Raw genomic sequence first — 21,013 nt, 5'->3', positions numbered from 1 at the left:
TACGCTACCACATCGTGAATGTGCACTATGACCAAGCTGCTATGCTGCGGCAAACGTCATACATAAGCAGAAATACAGTAGCTCAAATGAGTATCAGCGAGTACCATATTTTTTGGACCGGAGCGGAAAAGCTACGCCTCCACACGGAGAATGTGTGCTACGACCAAGCAGCGATGCTAGGACTAACATCATACAGGAGGATAAATAGCTCGAATGAGTACTAGTGAGTACAGTATTTTTTCAGAACGGGCCAAAATGCTACACTAGCACATCGATCACGTGCGCCAAGACTGAGCAGCTGTAATACTGCTAACGTCATACATGAGCAGAAATTCAGTAGGTCAAATTAGTATAAACGCAGACCATATTTTTTGGACTGGGGCGAAAATGCTACACTACCTCACCGAGAATATGCGCTACTACTAAGCTGCTATTCTAGGCCTAACGTCATAATGGACTGACGGGAGTAGAAATAGCTTAAGTACTAGAGAGTAAAGCTTTTTTTAGACTGGGCCAAAATGCTATGCTAGCACATCGATAACGTGTGCTACAACCGAGCTGCTATGCTAGGCCTAACGTCATATGGGACTGATGGGAGCAGAAATACCTCAAATGAGTACTAGCTTGTACAGTATTTTACAGACCAGACCAAGATGCTATGTTAGCACATTGAAAACGTGCGCTTGACCGAGTTGCTATGCTACGGCAAACGTCACACACGAGCAGAAATACAGTAGCTCAAATGAGTATTAGTGAGTTTTTTGGACTGCGGCGGAAACGCTACGTTACCACACTGAGAATGTGCGCGACTACCAAGCTGCTATGCTAGGCCTAAAGTCATACGGGACTGGCGAGAGTAGAAATAACTCAAATGAGTACTAGCAAGTATTTGGGAGTACCGTATTTTTCGGACTGGAGGTAAATGCTACGCTAGCACACAGATTTCAAAAGAACGCGCATTAAGACCAAGCTAATACGCTAGGGCTATCCCTGACTCGGAGGGCTAGTAGTTAATGATCATGTTTCAGTGTTATTGACATTCATTTTTGAAAAGAATTGTATTTTTTGGAGTACAGATATAGTTTTGGGCATTTTAGTTTCGTGACAACAGTAATCAGTCCTCGTTTGTAGTTATTTTTGTAAGCAACGTCACTTTTGTGAAATAGACTGGACATAAAATGCTAGCAGAGGAGGTAAATAATATCAATATATCATGTGGGGCAAGAGTTTTACAAGTGTCTATATCAAGCGGCCACGCAGCGTGCCGGCGGGACACTCAATCTTCACCTTCACGCGCCGTCCCTCGTAAATCTAACGCGCAAACGCGAAGCGGCTAAATCATGAGAGCGGCGTCGCGAGCTGTCGCCATCCGCTTATAAACGGGATCGTCTTTCTCCGGGACAGATCGGCGGCGGCGCGGCAGCAGCTGCGTCCGTGCTGGGAATGTTACAGACGGGCGAGAGAGCGAGCGGGAAAGCCGCCGACCGGCACGGGAAACAACAACTTTTGCAGATGTGACCATTGTGGTTAGTTTGCTTTGGTCAGGGTTTGTTGTTATCCTTGCAAGCAAGACGGTACTTCCTTATTGATTCTTTGAGCATGCAGTAGCGTCTTGCAAACCTCAACTATCCAACCATAACTTTACTCATCTGATTTTCCAGCCAATCAGGAGAAAGAAGCAGGACCAGGAAGGAACCCTCTACTTGAATACAATGTCTGAGTGCAAAGCGATTCTTGTCGATAGTTCCATTTCTGAAGGTTTGTCAGAAATACACTTCTTCATTAAAAGAAGAGAAAAGAACGTCACGAAAAGCTTTACTTGATTGATTTACTCTTCCGCAAACCAATACGGCATCCTGTACAGGCTAACGTGTGGCAACAAAACCCCTTTCTTCTTTTCCTTTCGGCAATGTATAATTTTTTAGCAATTTATTTGTGTGATACAGGCAGCTGCAAATAAGTATTTGAACACTTGAGAAAACAATCTTAATATTTAGTACAGTAGCCTTTTTTGCAGTTACAGAGGTCAAATCTTTCCTGTGGTTTTTCACCAGTTTTGCACACACAGCAGGAGGTATCTTGGCCCACTCCAGTATGTTACATGATGCATGAACAAAGAAATGCGAATATACTGTCCTCACCAGGACGCTACGGCTCTGTCCTGGCTAAACAGCGAGCTAAACTCCCAAATGACGATGCTGGACGTCCGTATAACTTGCTGACTTTATTTTGGCCGTCGTTATGACACCATCATTTGAAAGGTGGAACTAAAAATAGAAATAATACAAATCAATTTGGTCCTCGATACCAAACAGGTTCGCATCAACGTAAATAAATAATAAATAGCTGCTATTACAGCAATGACACAAACGGTTAGCATGCGTTCGCTAGCATTAGCGCATCATTCAAACAACCACACAACTGGCTCTAAGTGTCCGATCGCAGGTGGAAAACACACAACTACAACAAAGATGACGCACACAGGGGTTGCCTCTGTAGAGATATTTTACAAGCATAAACAATGAACGTAGGTTCGCAGGCATCTGAGCGCTCTAAACAAGTGCGAGTGCGCCCCCACTTGGGCTTGAAAGTGCCACTAACTAAAAGCATGCATTTCAATATAAAAAAAGTCAATAATACAATTGAACACACATCGCCAAAGGCTGAACGCGAACGTGCCCATAGCTATTAAGAGTTATTCAGATAACGATAGCATAAAGAACATGCTAACATGTTTACCCTCATCATCACCAAACCATCAGTGTCACTCCAAAACACCAAAATAACATGTGAAATGATATCATAAAGTGTGAATAATTTCACACATAAGTTGCACCCCCAGCCAAACTATGAAAAAACTGCGACTTGTGGAGGTGTAAAATTTTGTCTCTGGTGTCTTTGGAGAGCTCTATGGTTTTGGCCATGTTACAAGTTTGAGTCTTACTGATTGTATGGGGTGGACAGGTGTCTTTATTCAGCTATCGACCTCAAACAAGCGCATCTGATTCAGGATAACACATGGAGTGGAGGCGGACTTTCAATAGGTGGACTAACAGGTCTTTTAGGGTCAGACTTCTAGCTGATAGACAGGTGTTCAAATACTTATTTGCAGCTGTATCACCAGGGGTGAAAGTGGGCCAGAACGGTAAGGAACGCAGTTCCGGTATAAGATTCAGAGCCGGAATGCTGTTCCGGTACACGGTGCTTTGATTCCGAAAATATGACAGCAACTGTCAAAATGCTATGTAAAAAAAAATGCTAAGCTGCCACACATGCATTTCAGCTCCAAGAAGAAAACAATCTACCAACATCAGATTTACATACGCAGGTGTTAACAACAAGCATAATAAAGTGCTTGTGTATTGTAATCCGTTTTCACCAATATTTATAATTGATTTTATTACACGGACGGCATGGAGGTTTCCCCACCTTCTGCAGTTATCTGAGTCTGATGATGATGAGTCACTTCAATGTGCGAATGCACGCAGCAAAGCAAAACGCCTGGACTCATTTATCCCTTCAATTGGCTGACATACTGACATGTGATCAGCAGAGATGGTTAGCTCTGATTGGTTCAAATGTGCATGTTTTTCTGGAACAGCAAAAAAAAAAAAAAGCTTGTTGAATTGATGCGACAAAAAAAGGGCAATGCAACATAAAATGGATCAAATCATTAAGAGCAACGAAAGAGTTGAGGAGGCTTATTTATCATATTTATTTTCATTTGCTCTGATGGGGAGGTTCAGAACACTTATATTTGTTCATTTTATATTAGGCTAATAATTCGTTTCCTTATGATTGAAAAAAGTCCATGTTTGCGCGATCTTCAAAATATATTCCATTTCACTCTGCATAATATAAGCCATTTGTACTTATTTTTCTGAATGTATGTTACATATATGGCGGAAAAGACTCAGGTGACTTGAAGTTCCACTGTGAGACCCTCAATTTAGCCAACTTTCAAAATTGTCCGATATGCATGTGTGATACATCATTGGAAAGCTTAAAATCTGTTTTCTGGGGGAAGAACATTTTGAGCAGGAGGGCATTTCAAAACAAAACAAAAAAAAATTTTTAAACAGCAAAACCCTATCTGGAGGTGAGAGCAGGCGAGAACAGAATTACAGACACCAAGACTTTAACGAGATATTATCGCGTACGTACTTTGTTTCGATCCAAAAACTCCATGTAGCATGTATCACTGAGTGTCAAGACACAGCTGTGAATGGCCACAGCTGGATTTTTATGGGATTTTATGGGTGGAACATGGTAATATAACAAGGGTCGCGATGCAGAAATCGCAGACATCAAGGAGTGGTCGAGATTTTCTTTTTCATATAATTACTAAGGGTGCACGATATCCATTTTTTGAAACCGATACCGATAACTTCCTGCTCCTTAAGGCCAATACCGATACGATAACCGATAATATATATATAATTTTTCAATGTATATTCACCTGAGTTTTTGAAGACCTGTACGTCAAAAATACTAGTGGTTGATTCAGCTTTGATTTGCCTTTGACCGAACCCGAATTTTCATGATGACATGAACATTATTATAATGAACAAAACAAAGACAGTAACAAAATTTTGCACACTGGAAAAACAGGACTGGAAACAAACGCACAAATCCCATTCCGACACCGTGCCAAAAATTTTATTAATAGGGGCGATAATATATTATGTTATCTGATTTATTGGGATGACGTCATAATTTGTATTATCGGTCCGATAATTATCGGTCCGATAATTATCGTGCACCTGTAATATTTACCCTTTTAAATGTTTTTTTTTTTTACTTTTTTTTGTTTGGATCAATTATTTATCATTTAACATATCGGAGAAAATGCGACAGTAACAAAAAAAAAAAAAAAACTTTTAAGCGATAGTAATGAGGTAGATATCTGTGACTTTTTTACAGACGCCATTTTTTTCATTGTGACATAATTTGTTTAAAAGTTTAAAATATGTAAGTGAATAATTTTTTAAAGTCGTTTTTTTTTTTTTCAACGAAATATGCGACATCAATGAATGATTCTAAGCTAAAAGCTGCAGACATTTTGAATAATAAATATAATATCTTTGTTTTATGGCTGGGTTGAAACAAAAGTGGTTGCGTGACGTCTGTAAACGGGGGTTTTCAGGGTAAAAGGGACAAATTAAAAATAGTTCAGGGGCTTCATGCACCGTGAATCTGCTATGGCAGCATATAGACATATTGTTCTAGCAAACACAACAGTTGTTTTGTCTTAAAATACAGTAGTTTCTTTTAAAGAGGAGTGCAAGAGCAGAAACTGCTTTTTCAGTCTTGTCTGTGTTTTCCGCCATATCTTTATTATGAAAAAAAAAAGGTGAATGTTTATATTAACTTCAATTTGAATATATATCCTATCCTCTTAAGAAGTTAAAATTGAGATTTGGCATTTAGTATGTGAGGAAATGAGGGAAAATAAAAATTGGGAGATGGAGGTTGGGGTTATTGCTGTTTTTGTTAACTTTTATTTCGCAAATCATTGAAAAAATACAATTTTGAATGAAAAATAAATAAAATTTCTGGCTCCATGGCGACCTTCGCGTCGGAGAGTTCTGGCAAGAAATTCTAGCCACTTTCACCCCTGTGTATCACACAAATAAATTGTTAAAAAAAAAAAAAAAATCATACATTGTGATTTCTGGATTTTTCTTTTTCGATTATCCCTCTCACAGTGGACATTCACCTACCATGAAAATTTCAGACTGCTCCATGATTTCTGAGTGGGAGAACTTGCAAAATAGCAGGGTGTTCAAATACTTATTTTCCTAACTGTAGGTAAGCAACTCCAGGCTATTGTTTGTGTGCTAATTATAGCCCATCAAAACCACTGATTTGCTCCGACGTGACAAGTACAATCACAGCCAGAAATGCGAATGTGGGACATTTTCAAGCCAAATTATTGAATTGCTAGATTGTTTATATTAAGTGTCTTTCGATAGGTGAGAAATTTAACACCCTTTTTGTTTTGAGCCAATTATAGCCCATCAAAATCACTGATATGGTCCAAAGTGACAAGCATAATCATCAGCAGAAATGTGAATCTTGGTTACTTTCGAGCCATATGATTCCATTTTGAAAGATGAAAAGAGCCAAATGATCGGACGTCTATCGTCAAAGGCGCTGAAAGAGTTCATCTCTGCGTTTTGAGCCAGTTCCTTTTGAGTCACCTAAAGACCAAAATTGGCGGCGGTTTATCCAGCGACTGTAATTTGGGCTCCGGTTGACCGCAAAGAAGAGCGGCGTGCATAATTATACGTCGGCGTAATAACCGTGAGACCGTCAAACCAAAATCTCACTGCTGCACGTGCTCTAAAAATTCAGTATGCCATGCGCAGCAGCTGACGGACAGTGAACGGTCATATTTAAGTCGTTTAATCGATGAACTAGGTAGTTCGAATAATCGAGTAATCAAATAAGGAGCATTTAGCTGAGTAAGTCAACAACTGGCTAATTTACATGGCAATAGTCCACTAGATTAAATACTATAAAATGCAAACTTTTTTTTGAATTTTTTTAGGGCTGCAGCTATCGATTATTTTAGTAGTCGATTAATTGATGAGCTAGTTAGTTTGATTATTCGAGTAATCGGATAAGGAACATAAAAATTTAAAATACCTGAGCTGAGCCTCAAACGGTATAAAAAAAAACAAAAAAATGAGGATCTATGGACAACAAAAGAACATTTGGCTAACTTACATAGCAAATGGCCGCTAGCTTAAATGCTATAAAACGCTATTTCTTAATTTTTTTTTTTTTTTTTTTTTTTTTTTTACACAATGCTCTTAACAAAAGGTTCAGACACATACTCCCACAAAAAACAGCTGAATATACCTATAAACTACTTTACGAATGCATAAAAAAAAATTAGCGCAAACAAAAACTTATGTTGGTCTTAACAAGGAGCAGCTGGATTTAGTCACGTGAAATGAGGCAGACTAGAGGGCAGTGTATCCACCCAAATCAATTAAACTAAATGCAAACACTTTCAAAACAAACCATTACGACACCACTTTAATTAAACGAATACTCGAAGCAGCAAAATTTAATTCCAATCTTTTTTTTCTAATCAAATACTCGAGTTAATCGATTAATCGTTGCAGCACTAGAATTTTTACAATGCTCTTAACAAATCATTCAAACACATATTCCCCCTAAAATAACACCTAAATACGCGTGTTAACTAAATTTTGAATGCATAGACAAACATATTAGCTGACACAAAAACATAACTCATGTTGGTCTTAACAGGGAGCAGCTAGATTCAGCCATGTTAAATGAGTTATTTCATATTCACTTTTCCCACTAGAGGACGGTGTACCCATCCAAATCGTTAAAATTGAATGCAAAGACTTTCAAAACAAACAATTACAGCGCCAATCTAGTTAAGCGAATACTCGAAGCAGCAAAATTTGATTCAAAGCTTTTTTTTAATCGAATTACTCAAGTTAATCGTTGCAGCACTAATTTACACCAAAGGATATTAACCAGTAACACGATATTTGACAGCGGCATCATAAGACTGTCACAAGACCAAATGAACCACCATGAAGCTTTGAACCAATTGGCTGCAAAGCTTCATTGCTTCAAGAAGCTTCATTTAGCCATCACTGCTCCCTTGGGGAAGGAAGTCAACCTCTGCTGCCACCTGCCATCCACACTCTTGTCGTCCAACATGCCTCCTAACATGCACTGCAGCGCTACAAATGTAAATAACAATCATAATTCATGTTCTGTGCTAATTCTTTCTTCAGTTACTGTTCCGGTTGTTTCATTAATTTCTAGTTATGGTATCTGGTGACCCTTTATTTCACAGAAGCATTATAAAACTGCCATAAGACCAAATGAAGCTTTGAACCAATTGGTTGCAAATAGGGATGTCCGGATCGATCGGCATCGATCGGGTCCGATTCACGTCATTTTCAAAGTATCGGAATCGGCAAAAAACTATCGGACATGCCTTTTTTTAATATATATTTATTTTTTAATTAAATTGTTTTCTAATTGTATTTAACGTTACAGACATAATATGTTACACTAATCCAGAGTCTTTAGTGTAGGCTTAAGGTAGGGTTATCAAATTTATCCCGCTAACGGCGGTAATTTAAAAAAAAAAAAAAAAAAAAAAATTTATCACGTTAAAATTTTTAACGCAATTAGCGCATGCGCTGCACGACCCACCCACGCATTGTCGCGTTCAATCTATAAAGACGCCGTTTTACCCAGAGATAGCGCTAAAAGGCAGCGTACAATGAGTAGAGAGAATTTTGAAAGCTTTTGGAGCCATTTTTTATGTGGCTAAAGCCTTATAATACCTCTCTCAGCAATTAAAAATAACGTGGGAGGTAATGTGGGGAAGAAAGGTAGTAGTTGATCATTTTCTTAACAACCTATGTTCATTGCCAACGGAGAGAAGATATATCAATTGGTGCCCCTACTCAAAGTCATGGTTGCACTTCCCATCATGCATTTGGGCAGAAGTTAAATAGCTGCAGTATCATTTAATGAAAGCTCAACAAATACACTAGATGGCAATATTTAGTAACAATACACAAAGTCATGTTTATCCTTTAAGAATTACAAGTCTTTCTATCCGTGGATCCCTCTCACAGAAAGAATGTTAATAATGTAAATGCCATCTTGAGGATTTATTGTCATAATAAACAAATACAGTACTTATGTACTGTATGTTGAATGTATATATTCGTCCGAGTTTTATTCATTTTTTTCTTAATGCATTGCCAAAATGTATATGATCGGGAAAAATTATCGGGAAAGATTGGAATTGAATCGGGAGGAAAACAAAAGCAATCGGATCGGGAAATATCGGGATCGGCAGATACTCAAACTAAAACGATCGGATCGGGAGCAAAAAAACATGATCGGAACAACCCTAGTTGCAAAGCTTTATTGCTTCAAGAAGCTTCATTTGGCCATCACTCCTCCTTTGGGGGAGACAGTTAACCTTTGCTGCCACCTGCTGTCAACACTGTTATCTTCCAACATGCCTCCTAACATGCATTGCAGCGCTACAGAAGTAAATAACAATCAAAATTCATGTCCTGTGCTAATTATTTCTTCAGTTACTGTACCAGTTGTTTCATTAATTTCTAGTTATGGTATTTGGTAACCTATTATTTGATAGTAACATCATCAGACTGTCATTAGACCAAATGAACCACCATGAGGCTTTGATCCAATTGGCTGCAAAGCTTCATTGCTTCAAGAAGCTTCATTTGGCCATCACTGCTCCCTTGGGGGGGACAGTAGACCTCTACTGCCACCTACTGTCACCACTTTTATCGTCCAACATGGCTTCTAACATGTATTGCAGCCCTACAGATGTAGATAACAATCAAAATTAATGTTCTGTCTTCAGTTACTGTCCCAGTTGTTTCATTAATTGCTAGTTATCGTATTTGGTAACCCTTTATTTGACAGTAGCATCATAGGTGGACATAAATGGAGTTAGTGATATAACTGATAATGTCATTAATGCCCATTACTATAGTGTCATGTCATAATTATTACGGTCTTCTGGCAGTCTTATGACGAAAGTGTTACCTATTAACCCAAAGAAATCAACAAATAAGCTGCAGGATTCAAAATGATGGAAATAATTTTCAGACTGTAAACCGCTACTTAAGGTATATAAAAATAACTTCAACATTAAAGAATAAAATTAATTTATAAATCAATCAAAGAAATATTAGATTTAATGAAGTTTTTTTTTTTTTTCCATTGAAATCACTGGCAGCCATTGACGGCAGTAGGCGTCCAAGTCCATTTAGATGGGGAAGGCTGGCAACGATCAAATAATATGCAATAACTTTTGTTTGAGTGGTGTGAGTGCTAACATGCTAAAATTAGCACGCGGTCTGCTTTTTAAAGCAGATTGGCTTTGGGATTCCTCTGGATTTTGTCCGCATTAGCATGACAACGTGCGGGTATATATATTTCAAGAGCGATGCTGGGAGAGTGGCCTCGAGGGTCCCGACCGAATGGCCGAGTGGTAGCATGCGCGGGCTGAGACGTACTCAAAGGATGTCAACAGATTAAGCTCATTAGCCATGGTATTTATAGACCCGGCCAACCAGGAACTCCCACGTTCGTTCTTCTCCAGAGCGCCCAGGTTTTAGCGTCGGATCTGCCAGTCGGAATCCATCCAAGCAAATCCAGAAAGGCTATCCAAATAAGGCATTCATTCTTTTAAATGCATCCCTGTGGTTATATGGTCAAAATAGCTGGTGGTGTGCCTTGACATTTTGGGCCTCAGCACAAAATGAGTTGCACGGTTCTAGACTAGGGGTGTCAAATGTATGGCCCGCGCACCTGAAGCGGTCTTCCCCTGGCAGGGTTGTTCTGCCTGACAGACACCTAGTAGCTCATTCATACTATAAATGCACCAAAATTAAAAGGAAATGACCCATAAATACCCCAGAATCAACTGTAAGCAACCCAGAATAAACAGTAGTTGACCCGTAAATGCACCAAAATCAACAGTAAAGTCCCTTTAAGACTTACATGCTGGTAAATTCCCGTGTAAGATGACACGGGATTTACCCGCGTCATGGCTTTCACACATGGAGAGATATGCCGGGAATAACACGGGCTGGACACTTTCACAAACTTGTTGACATGTTGATAATTGCGATGTTTGTTTACCGCTTTTCGTCTTACAGCGGAGAGGAAATCCCAATCGGCCCGCCATGATATTTATGTCATCAGCCAAAATCAACTCAAAGTTACTTAAAATAAACAGGAATTGACCCATAAATGCTACAAATTCAACTGGAAGTAACTCAAGATAAACAGCCAGTGACCCAAAAATGCCCCCTGACCTGTAAATGCTCTAAAATCAACAGGAAATGACCCAAAATTAATTGGAAGTAACTAAAAATAAACAGGAATTGACCCAAAAATGCCACAAAATCAACAGTAAGAGACCCAAAATCATCTGGAAGTAACTCAAATTAAACAGCCATTGACCCAAAAATGCCCCCTGACCTGTAAGTGCTCTAAACTCAACAGGAAGTGACCCAAAATTAATTGGAAGTAACTAAACAGGAATTGACCCAAAAATGCCACAAAATCAACAGTAAGAGACCCAAAATCATCTGGAAGTAACTCAAATTAAATAGGAATTGACCCACAGAGGCCTTGAGACCTGTAAATGCCCTAAAATCAACAAGACGTGACCCAAAATCAACTGAAAGTAACTCAAAATTAACAGTAATTGAACCAGAAATGCCCTAAAATCAACAGTAAGTAACAAAAAAACAAAAAAAAAAGCAGCAATTGACCCAAAAATGACACAAAATCAACTGTAAGTGACCCCAAATCAACTGGAAGTAACTCAAAGTAAACAGTAATTGACCCAGAAATGCCCCATGACCCCTAAATGTCCTAAAAATCAACAGGAAGTGACCCAAAATCAACTGGAAGTAACACAAAATAAACATTAATTGACCAAGAAATGCACCAAAATCAAAAGTAAATGACCCAAAATCAACTGAACGTAACTCAAAATTAACAGTAATTGAACCAGAAATGCCCTAAAATCAACAGTAAGTTTAAAAAAAAAAAAAAAAAAAAAAAAAAAAAAGCAGTAATTGACTCAAAAATGCCACAAAATCAACTGTAAGTGACCCCAAATCAACCGGAAGTAGCTCAAAGTAAACAGTAATTGACCCAGAAATGCCCCATGACCCCTAAATGTCCTAAAAATCAACAGGAAGTGACCCAAAATCAACTGGAAGTAACACAAAATAAACATTAATTGACCAAGAAATGCACCAAAATCAACAGTAAATGACCCAAAATCAACTGGAAGTAACTCAAAATAAACTCAAAATAAACAGTAATATAAGAAAGACATGGCATATGGTGGTAAAAGGGTAGCTTGTTGAAACAGGAGAATGTCATTGTCAGTGGCGTAAGGCATTGCACACCGTAAAAGAGCTAACTCTTTTTCAGCCCTCGACACTCAAGCCATTTCTTTAACTAAACATGTGTATGTTCTTCCACATCTTTACCAGTGAATTTGGCACTAGGGACATCATTTTCGGACAGAATTGGTGGGTTTAGCTCAGTAAACATCTCGTTCGTACACTATTTACATGCATCTAACATGAGGGAGAAACACAAGTTTGACCCCCCCTAGTAGCAACCGTTGCTAACGTCATGAATATTAATGAACAAAGGTGACGTGTTACGTGCGGTACGCTATTGACCCAGAAATGCCACAAAATCAACAGTCAGTGATCCAAAATCAACTGGAAGTAACTCAAAATAAAGTAATTGACGCAAAAATCAACAGTAAGTGACCCGGGAATGCCCTGTAACCCCTAAATGCCCTAAAATCATCAGGAAGTGAACCAAAACCAACTGGAAGCAACTAAAAAAACAGTAATTGACCCTGAAATGTCGCAAAATCCACAGTAAGTGACACAAAATCAACAGGATGTAACGCAAAATGACCAGGAATTGACCCAGAAATGCCCAGTGACTCAGAAATGCCCTAAAATCAACAGGAAGTGACCCGTAAATGCCCCAGAATCAACAGAAAGTGACCCAAAATCACCAGGTATTAACCGAAAACAAACAGCAATTGACCCAGAAATCCCTTCCAATACAACAGTAAGTGCATAAACCCTAAACCAAAATTAAGAGGAAATGACCCGTAAATACCCCAAAATCAACAGGAAGTTGAAAATAAATGGTAATTGACTGAGAAATGCCCGGTAAGCAACACTAAGTGGCCCCTAAATGCATAAAAATGAACAGGATCTAACCTGGAAATGCCCCAAAATCTACAGAAATCAGCATTGAAATCAACAAAAAAAAATCTTTTAGTGGCACTGAGGGCGCAAGTCGTCAAAATGTATTGGCCAAAAAAAAACCTGGTTTGGGCCACATGAGATCTAATTGTCATTAGGGCTGCAGCTATCGATTATTTTAGTAGTCGATTAATCGATGAACTAGTTAGTTCGAATAATCGGATAAGGAACATGAAAAATTTAAATACCTGCGCTGAGCCTCAAACAGTGTTAAACATAAATAAATGAGGACATATATACAACAAAAGAACAATTGGCTAACTTACGTAGCAAAAGTCCGCTAGCTTGAATGCTATAAAATGCCAACTTTTTTTCACCCAATGCTCTTAAAAAATGGTTCAGACTCATATTCCCACAAAAAAGGCTAAATATACATATAAACTAAATTATGAATGCATTAAAAAACATTAGCCCAAACAAAAACTAAGCTTACGTTGGTCTTAACTTGGAGCAGTTGGATTCAGCCATGTGAGTGGGCAATGTATCCACCCTAATCAATAAACTAAACGTAAACACTTTCAAAATAAACCATTACAAGGCCACTTTGATTAAACGAATACTCGAAGCAACAAAATTTAATTCAAATATTTTTTTTCCATCGAATACTGGAGTTAATCGATTAATCGTTGCAGCACTATTTGCCATAAATCTAGCCCACCAACCAAAAATGAGACAAAGCTAGCCATCATATGACAGCAGTTGTATAAAATCTGCTGGGCAAAATATTGGAATACTTTAGCATGCAGAGGTGGCCCTGCATGCTCCACTTGTCTGAGGTTTTGCTTTTTCTGCCCCCGCACGGTAAATGTTCAACCACAATGCAATGCCAAGTATGTGAGACCCGACTTGGCATTTACTGCCCGGTCCAAACTGCGGGCTCTTGAACAAAACCCAGTGAAAAGCGACACTTTAACGACTGAGAAACAAGGAGGAGAATGGCGTTGCCGACGCAACTGCGGTATACAAATAAGACACATTGGCCGTGGGAGTGGTAGCACACGATACGATTTGCGGTACGAGCTTCACGATAATGATAATCTCACAATATGGTGATACAACAATTATGGATAAAGTCTGTGGTATGAAAAAGTATCTAAACCTTTTGGAATTTCTTACATTTCTGCATAAAATCTAGATATCCATTTTTTGAAACCGATACCGATAACTTCCTGCTCCTCAAAGCCGATACCGATAACCGATAATAAATATATAATTTTTAAATGTGAGTTTTTGAACACCTGGAGGTTTAAAAAAAAAAAAAAAAAAACTAGTGGTGGATTGAACATAGATTTGCCTTTGATCTCACCAGATTTTTCATAATGACATGAACAAAACAGTGCGTTTCATTTCTGCACTGCCTGACAGCCAGCTAAGAATGAATGCACTTTCATAAACCACAAGGCTTGGTCTTTTCTTGCTTTTATGGGAAGACACTCGTCTTAATATTGTGAAAGTACAACAGAAAAATACACATATTCAATACTCAATATACAACAAACTGCACAATACACTTATATACACAACTATTATATGTATAGCATAGCACACTAGCTTGAGCTACTAAAGCAGTGCTTCTCAATTATTTTCTGTTACGCCCCCCCAAGGAAGACGTAAATGTTTCGCGCCCCCCCAAAATCTCTGCCGCCACTGTAAAGAGTATCATTTGTCTATAAAATTACTATTATAAATACGCATCTGACTAACATTGTGTCCTTTTTTTCTAATAAAGAAAAAAAGTAACATAGATCAACTTATAATAAAGTATAACTTTATTAACATTGTTTTGTTTGTAACAGAGAAGACTTGACGCGCATCAGTTTGCCTGAATTTTAAAAAAAGTCACATCCAAACTGTAAAAAATACACTCAAGGTACATTTTTGACCATTTGATACAGAAAAATAAAATGTAAGAAAATCAGTAAATAATAACAAATTAAAATTGATTACAAACATTCACTCATGAGGACAATATGCCCAAAAATTTGACCAAAAAACCAAAACTGAATAAAAGAAAAAAAAGAGTGTCCTTGGACAGAAGGACAGTTTTTATTTTTGCTACTCACAGCAGCGTTTCCCCTACATAGGATTTATCGTGGCGGGCCGCCACACCAAAATAAAAGCCACCACGCCTTGCAAATGCGATTCTTTTTTTTTTTTTTTTTAAGATTTAAAGATCCATTCTAATTTTTAATTAGTATAATTTAACATGACTTCTAAATGAATATATGAAGCTCATTTGTACACACGATTTACCATAAGTCGTCTGAAATAGCATGTAAAATACAAATTGTTCCTTTACATGCTTTATTTTGAAAAGCGTATCATTTCTATTGAAAGCTTGCGGCTGGTACGTCGGCTCGGCGCAGAAATGGAAATCGGGAGACGAAACACAGAAAGGCATTTGAAGTTAATACAAGTTAATATAAGTTAGTACTTCTGGTTTAAAACTGTGAAAATGACCTTAATATACTGACATTGACGGAACGTTTAAGTTCATTATGGCATGTTTTTGATACGAATCGGTCGCGTCCTACTCCTAGCATAGCATTTGTTCGGCGCTGACGTCACTCGTTGTTATTGATGTACAGTATTTTGGAAAGAGAAAAGTTCCTGAGGACGAGGGTCCGCTAACAAAGTGACGATTATTGTTTGATGATTTAGACCGTCATGTTCAGAAATATTTAATGAGCGTCCGAGGCTAATTGAATATTTCGGAACGTACCGGAGGGCTCATGCTCTCAGGTGCTCTTCATTTGCGAATGTATTGACTCTCATGTTCGGAGGACTAGAAATAACCAAATGGTTATGGCAAGCGTAGTATTCTAATGTTGAGATAAGGTTTTCAAGAACTGAATGACACCAGATAGCACATAGAGAGGCAGATCAGAATGGCGCAGAGTCCAGGGTAGGAGAAGTAAGCAAAAAAACCAAACAGGAAATCTAGCTGGACCCAACATGGACAAAAATGGCAAAGTTCAAGCTGTGGCTGTACCACAAAAATCAAGGTGAGTGTTTAGAATCGTGCACCAATCATTTTTAATAATCATATTTGTATTATTTTATCTTAAATTGTGATATTGAAAAAGGTTCATTTTCTATAACCTGGCATAATGCTTATCGAAGAAAAAAAAAAAAAAAAACAGATGGCATTTAAAGAAGTATTTTTAATCTCATTGAAACAAATCATTATATGAATGTGTACTAACAATCAGAAAAGTAACTCCCACAAAGACACTTCAGTTTGAACTGAAGTTGGATTGGCTAATGTAAATTTAACATATTTAATTTAAATCCAAATGGGTAATCCATTGAATGTGTTTCAGAATATGGACCAGGTCAGCATGATGGCATCACAGACTGATGAATGGGGAGTGCTGCTGACAGCAACCGTCCGCCATTGCGTTGACAGTTACCATCTCAACAGTGAACTGTGAGATTTTTCTTCAATGACCTGAGTAAGACATTTGGTCAACTGTACATTGTACTGAACTGCACAATGTACATTTGAGATGCTTGAGTGTTTTCATTTCCTAGATCTAATTTTTTTTCTAATTCCTGTGTAGGTAAAGACAGACTTGAGGAACAGGTGGACCATCTTGTAGCATGCCTCACATTGACTAATAAATGGATCACCTATTGCCGACCCCCCCCCCCCCTTTTTTTTTTTTTAAGTCCAGGAAAATCAAGTGTTCCCAGGCAGGATGCAAACTTTGCAAATAGATCTTTGTTATGGTTCTTGAAAAAAATAAATAATAAAATTAAAAAACAATTTTAAAAAATCTTATTTGTCATGATACGAAACAAATTCGCCGCGGCACAACATGATGGGGTTGTCCGACTCCGACGCAGTCCACCACCACCATAGCTTCAAAAAATCCTAGGGGAAACCCTGCACAGTATTACTTCCTTTGCAGTGGTGTGGAGTTATTTGCAATGAGCATGCTAACAATGCTCACTGGTTTACTGATATAACACTGACAAAGCAGGACGATTGTTGGCAACATTCGGCACGTTTTCGCTGAAAAACAATCAAGCGGCTTATCAATGAGATTGGGGTCTAATGTCTTTAAGTGGCGCTTAATTCATTTGGCTTCTGGCTGTCCGCTATAATTATTTTTAGACACAGTAAACAGTGGTCTTTCCTCATCACCAACTGTATTAAAAGTCAAAGCTAAAAGGCAAACGGCACGAAAACAGCGCATTCTCGGCGGCCGAGGGAGAACCGTAGGTGAGGGCGATCGTCGTGACGATCCCAAGCCGAAAATGGCACTTCTCAGGCGGCGACGTGAGAACCGGACAAGACAGTGGGTCGCTGCGTGAGTGAGTCCGGTCGGAAAACGGCGGCGGCACACTGCTCTTCATATTTGTTTTCTGCGTGTGCTGAGTGCTCTTCCTTAGTTCAAAAATACTGCGTGCACTCTGAAAACGAGAGCGCCACTGCCACCCAATGAGTGGATGTGCAAGTACACTTTATTCCAGTACGGCAAAAAAACAAACAAAAAAACACGCGCCCCACCCGGCATCGCCCTGCGCCCCCCCAGGGGGGCGCGCCCCACTATTTGAGAAGTACTGTACTAAAGTATTAGCTGGCTTCTATAACACAACTTATGAGGTTCTGTACATATGACTCTTCACCACAGAAGTAAACTTATATTGCACATCCATGTTATAGTAAACATAAAATACTTAAATATATTTCCGAGGCGGAAACGTATCAGAAAGCATTCACGACTGTCAATGCTACTGCTAGACACCGCAATGTGTCAGTGATTGAACCAAACTACAGTAACAAAAAAATAGATGCAGTGAATTATTCTGACCAGCAGGTGGGAGCAATGCCCCGCAAATGGTCAACTGATTTCCCTTACTAGTTTGTAAACTGTAAAACCAGAACAGTACATATTATCGGTCCTATTATAAATGTTATCGGATTTATCGGGATGACATCATAATTCCTATTATCGGACCGATAATTATCGGACCAATAATTATCGTGCACCAGTAATAAAATCACCATCAAATGTGATCTGATCTTTGTCAAAATCACACCGATGAAAAAACAGTGTCTGTTTTAACTAAAAAAAAACAAACATTCACAGGTTTTTATATTTTAATGAGGATAGTACGCAAACAATGACAGAAGGGGAAAAATAAGTAGGAGAACCATCACATTTAATATTTTGTGGCCACCCCTTTGGCAGAAATAACTTCAACCAGACGCTTCCTTTAGCTGCAGATCAGTCTTGGCATATTGATCAGGACTCATCTTGGCCCATTCTTTTACACAAAACCGCTGTCGTTCAATCCGATTCCTGGAATGAACGGCTGTCTTTAGGTCATGCCACAGCATCTCAATGGGGTTCAAATCTGGACTTTGCCTTGGCCATCTAGAATGTGTATTTTGTTCTTCTGAAACCATTCTGAAGTTAATTTACTTCTGTGTTTTGGATCATTTTCTTGTTGCAGCATCCATCCTCTTTTTAGCTTCAACTGGCTGAGAGACGGCCTCAGATTTTCCTGATAAACATCCTATTGAATTCATTCTTCCATTAATGATTGCAAGTTGTCCAGGCCCCGAGGCAGATAAACAGTCCCAAATCATGATGCTCCCTCCACCATGCTTCACGGTGGGGATGTTGGTGAGCTGTTCCATTTTTCTTCCACACATGACGTTGTAACTCCCTAGCAATTCAACTTTGGTTTCATCTGTCCTCAAAACGTCTATGGAGTGTCCAAGTGTCTTTTTGAGAACATTAAACGAGCAACAATGTTTTTTTTTAGACAGCAGTGTCTTCCTCCGTGGAGTTCTCCCATTAACACCATTGTTGACCAAACTTTTACATATAGTTGATGTGTGCATAGAGATATTGGACTTTCCAGTGACTTCTGTCAGTCTTTAGCAGACATTCTAGTGTTCTTTTTTACCTCTCTGAGGATTCTACGCTGAACTATTGGCGTAATCTTTTGGTGGACGGCCACTCCTTGGGAGTAAAGTAACAGTACCAAACTCTCTACATTTGTAGAATGATGAACATCCAGACTTTTAGAGATGGTTTTGTCTCCTTTCTCAGCTTTATACAAATCAACAATCCTTGATCGAAGGTTTTCGGACAGCTCTATTAACCGAGACTTGATGCACATCAGACAATGCTTCTAATCAAGACATTTCTTACCAGGTGTGTGTTTTATAGCGGGCAGGGCAGCTTTAAACCACTCATCAGTGATTGGGCACACACATGACTTAAATTGTTTGGTAAAAATGGGTTTCACTTGCTCTTTAAGTCTTCTTAGGCAGCGGGTTCACTTACTTATTTTCCCCTTTCTGTCATTGTTTGCATGCTATCCTCATCAAAATATGAAAACCTATATATGTTTGGGTGGTTTTAGTTAAAGCAGACACTTTTTTTCATCTGTGTGATTTTGACAAAGATCAGATCACATTTCATGGTCTATTATGCAGAAACAAGGGCGTAGGTTTGCATAGGACGGTAGGGACATAACACTAGCAACTTTTCAGGATGCTCAAATTGTCCCCACCAACTTTTAAGCAACCTTATTTGCATTGTATAATGAGTTCAGTAATATAGGTAATTTAGATTGTCTTCCCATATGTTGTAAGGATAGAATTGACCTTAACATTATTAAGTGAATTACTTTCATTATGTTCAGACTTACCTCTTTACCATTATTACCCCTTTTCATTTGCTGAATGTGCCGATCAATTCCCCCCCCCCCCCAACGCACGTTTGATTGGCTAATGACCAGAACCCCCACATTTACACAATCCCAACAGAAATACATGTCAAAATGCCGCCTCCTCCGCCCCCTTTGAAATGGAGGGATGTTAGAATTTTTTTTTCCAGCCACCAGCAGCACCCACTGAGTAATGTAAAAAGTAGGGCCGTTAAACGATTAAAATTTTTAATCGAGTTTATCACAGCTTAAAATTTAATTAATCGTAATTAATCGCAATTCAAACCATCTATAAAACATGCCATATTTTTCTGTACATTATTGTTGGAATGGAAAGATAAGACACAAGACGGATATATACATTACATTACATTACATACTGTACATAAGTACTGTATTTGTTTATTATAACAATAAATCAACAAGATGGCATTAACATTAACATTCTGTTAAAGTGATCCATGGATAGAAAGACTTGTAGTTCTTAAAAGATAAATGTTAGTACAAGTTATAGAAATTTTATATTAAAACCCCTCTTAATGTTTTCGTTTTAGTAAAATTTGTAAAATTTTCAATCAAAAAAATAAACTAGTAGCTCGCCATTGTTGATGTCAACCCATAAAATCAGTCGCACCAAAGCGCCAGCAGAGGGAGGCAAAAAACACAAATAACAAGTGGACATGACACTGCTGTCATTTTAATCTGTTTGAGCGGGGCATGTGCGTTAATTGCATCAAATATTTTAACGTGATTAATTACAAAAATTAATTAACGCCCGTTAACGCGATAATTTTGACAGCCCTAGTAAAAAGACGTCAATGTTGTGGAGGTGGGGAACACGCCACTAATTTTGCTAATGAAAGTCCGACCTGCATCAGAGTTAGCAAAGCATTAAATTGTGTGAACTTGCTAACCTGTAAAACTCGAGTAGAAAGCTGCTTAGAAAGGTATCTTCCTGTATGTTTTCCACTGTTAACGTTGATTCAACTGTGCATTTATTCATTAATTAAAATGTATTTATTTTCCACATCATTTAAAAAAATATTTATCATTATTTGCAGCCTACACACATTTTTTTAATCTCATCCCACAGCCCAAAAAAACCAAACGATAACGCAACCACTTTAAATTTCCTTTATGTGAAGCGACTTTTTTGAAAAATGACCGTCTCCCATGATTTTTTTCTTCTTCCATTTTTACATAGGCACCAGCTACTTTTGAGATGTACCCAATCTGTTTGGCCTTATTAATGTCCCGTCCTCAGCAAAAAGTGTACATGCAGGTTATGCTGTTATAGTGACCCTACCAATGTTGAGACCAAACCTACGCCCTTGTGCAGAAATGTGAGAAATTCCAAAAGGGTAAGATACTTTTTCATACCACTATAGTGGTAATAAACGCTTGAGATCTTCAAAAATGTTTTTCAAAGTCATTTATAAATTAATTAT

General features: G+C 38.3%; 1 protein-coding gene and 1 long non-coding RNA gene across 5 annotated transcripts in view; one reads left to right on the top strand and one right to left on the bottom strand.

Annotated features, from left to right (window-relative positions):
• Positions 1-21,013, bottom strand: part of sorbs2a (sorbin and SH3 domain containing 2a) — a 109,719-nt gene that overhangs the window by 71,546 nt on the left and 17,160 nt on the right. The gene's annotated exons all lie outside the window — the stretch shown is intronic.
• Positions 15,015-16,744, top strand: LOC130920051 (uncharacterized). Its single transcript, XR_009064098.1, has 3 exons — positions 15,015-15,877; positions 16,196-16,327; positions 16,436-16,744. It is a non-coding gene; the product is annotated as an uncharacterized LOC130920051 (long non-coding RNA).

This window comes from Corythoichthys intestinalis, chromosome 8 (genome assembly GCF_030265065.1).
Source record: "Corythoichthys intestinalis isolate RoL2023-P3 chromosome 8, ASM3026506v1, whole genome shotgun sequence".
Lineage (NCBI taxonomy): Eukaryota > Metazoa > Chordata > Actinopteri > Syngnathiformes > Syngnathidae > Corythoichthys > Corythoichthys intestinalis.
Note: the sequence above shows the minus strand (reverse complement) of the source record. Positions and strands in the feature narration are given on the sequence as shown.